Source organism: Belonocnema kinseyi, chromosome 6, assembly GCF_010883055.1.
Source record: "Belonocnema kinseyi isolate 2016_QV_RU_SX_M_011 chromosome 6, B_treatae_v1, whole genome shotgun sequence".
In the NCBI taxonomy this organism is placed as follows: Eukaryota; Metazoa; Arthropoda; class Insecta; order Hymenoptera; family Cynipidae; genus Belonocnema; species Belonocnema kinseyi.
The window spans coordinates 110,313,155-110,316,429 of record NC_046662.1 but is presented as its reverse complement, the minus strand read 5'-3'; positions in this window follow the sequence as shown (position 1 = coordinate 110,316,429).

Here is a 3,275-nt window from a genome sequence, read left to right as displayed (position 1 = left end):
AAATTTATTTGCCTCAGTGCATGATTTTTCGTCGTTTTTTGAGGTTATGGCTCAACCATGACGTGATGGGTGATTTTTGATACCGAATTTGAATTCAGCGCCTCAAAATCCATAGGAATACGTGTCTCTTGTTACCAGATCCGCACACTTTTTTTCTGTGGCTGTGTAATTAATTGATAGAAATTATTTTTTAAATATATATTTTTATGAATAAAGCTTTTTATCTCATTTTCTTAAAAAATATAGTGCTAAAAAGTGAGTATATAAATAATGCAAGGCAAGTCACACACGGCAATAACCTGTCGAGGGCCAGCAGAGGGAAAGCCTAGCATCTTCCAGCTAGGAAATCTGGCTGCGGCCTCGTCGGAGCCAATATTTAGTTTATGTATAAAGAGGAAATTTCTACCCGGGTTGATCTAGACCCTAACGGATCCAATTAACGGAAAAGATACACAACAGCGTATCCATATGATATTTTTTCCGTATCAAGTAACAAAAATTCAACAAAAAACACAGTAAGATGAACCTTTATTTTTTGCAATTCCGATTTTACGTTCAATTTTTCGTGAGAAGGTCACGGAAGAATTGCAATACTTCTTTTTGCGGCGTTCAAAAATAAGAAAATACAATACCTGTCATTAACATCAACTGAAGGCGACTTCAAGCGCATCTCATTTCAGTAGCAGCATACTACTTAAGCGACTATGGATGCGGTCGAAGCAGACTTCAGCTTCAGATCGGCAAAGAAACGGTATTTCCTAAAAGTAGACGTCACGACGGTGGATGGAATACCCAGTACTGGTGAAACCAAGGGATTATACAAATATGAATAATATGCTTCGGAAATAGAAGGAAACATACGAGAATTGCTAAAAAAAGAGCGCAACCACGAGAAATGAAGACACAACTATGGGCTGAGTATGTCGAATTAAAAAAACTGCTGCGCAGGAGTATCCTAGCTTCGAAAAGGGGTGGTTGGTTATCAGTGTGTGATGAACTAGACAAGTATATACGGGTGAAAGGCCACGATATTAAAAAAAGGCTTTTAGGATAACCACTCAGAAAAAAATGACTATGTGTACAGTGGACAGCGTGGCAGAGCACATTTTTCCAATACACCAAGCAGTCAAGGTCAATTGCAAGAGAACGCAGACATTTAACCTCTTCATTGAAGGGAAACTGCAGCAAACATGCGTGAAAATAAATCGTAGGAAAACACCAGGACCGCGATACATCCCTTCCGGGATATTAAAACAATTAGCGAAGTGCAAACCAGACTATGTGCTTCAAACGTACAACAAAATCGCGACCAACATTATAGTCCCGAAGGAATGGAAAAGGACAAAAACTCGCTTTACTGAGAAAAGGTGACGAAGCAATATAGGGACCTATCTCGTACCGACCGATTTATCTCCTGGTTGTGGAATGTAAGATTTACGAAATTCTAATACTCGGTGGACTCAAGCATGAACTCGAACACACTGGAGGTCTAGCGGACACCCGGCTTCAGAGAAGCATATTCAAAAAAATGCAGGCATTTATCTGCGGTCATAACAATCATTGTTAAAAATGCATTTTATAGAGCATCGTGACAGGTAATCATGGATGAACTAAGAAGGCGGAAATAGACGAAAGTTTGCTAAGCTAGCAATGCTCCGTGCTAGGTCTGAGCCTCTGGAATGCCTAGGAGAACAGCTGACTGAAACTAGACCTGCCAGAACGAATTAAGTGAATAGGCTTCGTAGACCATTTGGCTATGATGGTGGTAGCTTAAAGTGAAAAATCACTCTTGCAAATTTCAGACGCGACACGCTTGACTGTGGTTCGGTAAATGGAAAGCAGGAAACTTGAGATAGCGCCACAGAAAATAGAAGCATTACTTTTCACCGTTAAGCGGAAGATAGGTCCAATATGCTTTAGCATACAAGCAAATGCTTAAGGCAGCTCAGAGTATGGCTTGGCAACAAAAAAAAATTTGCCAAGCCGAGCCCTCAAGAATATTGTACACTCACATATACTCTATGCTACCCTTGTTTAGCTAAGAGGACTAAAAGCAAAACACCCTTAAAGAAAACGTAAGATGATCCAGAAAGTAATAAGTGCATAAGTGTAGAGAAATCTTAATAACCAAGTGGCAAGAAAAATGGGAATCAGCTACACTACTTTTTGCCACTACCTACTTACCTACCAACCTACATACCCACCTACCTATCTACCTACCTACCTACCCGCCTACTCACCTACCTACAAAACCACCCACACACCTACCCGTCTACCCACCTACCTACCTAGCTACCTTGCTTGATGCACACAAGTGTGGTGAACACAGCGCTGTTGAACTATTGATGCCAACACTCAACATTTACAAAATTTCAAATATCATTACAGGGATGTTTCTGACGCTCGTAAATTTGAATTAATATAAATCAGCCCGGTTTTTCTGAAGTAGAGTTTATTCTTATTATTCCACGCTTTTCTAGATTTTAAATCGGAACTCTAATCTGCATTTTTTTTAACGAATTACACCAATTCCAGTGGTATGACTAAAAGTTTAATGATAACCTTAAAGGTTGCACACATTATCTACTCCTAGATTTGGTTATAAACCCTTTGATTATGCAGTTAGATTTTGTAGCTCAAAGTAAAGTCTATGAGCAAAACACATTATATTATAGAATTCCCTAATAAGATCCCCGAATAATTTTATAATTTATTTTATATTAAAGGTCATAGTAATGATGATTGGTCGATTAGTTTGCGGCATTAGCAGTGGAATATTCTGCGTTGTTACACCAATATATATAGCAGAAATTGCGGACAAAGAAATCCACAATCGTCTGCTGACATTCTTCCACCTGTTAGTAAATTGTGGTGTCTTGTATGCTTACGTCATTGCTTATACGATGGAAGAGTATAATACCATTTGGCAGTACAGCCTGATCTGCGCCATTTCCTGTGCTCCAATTGCTTTAGTGAATCTTCTCCACGAAAGTTCCTTCTACTACCTGTCCAAAAATGACGAAATTAACGCTAAAAGGTCATTAGCATGGTACAAGGAGGGATCCCACGAATTAAAGGAAGAGCTGGAGGAACTCAAAAAACTTTCTATTATTTATAAACGAAAGGCCTGAAACTTTTTCTTTAATTAGATAAAATAATATTTAGCAAATGTTTAGTAGTCTATACTTAAACAAACTACATTATGTGTCTAATAATTTAAAAAAGACATTTTTAGATTTTCGTCAGACACGCCAATAGAAAACCCTAGCCCTGGG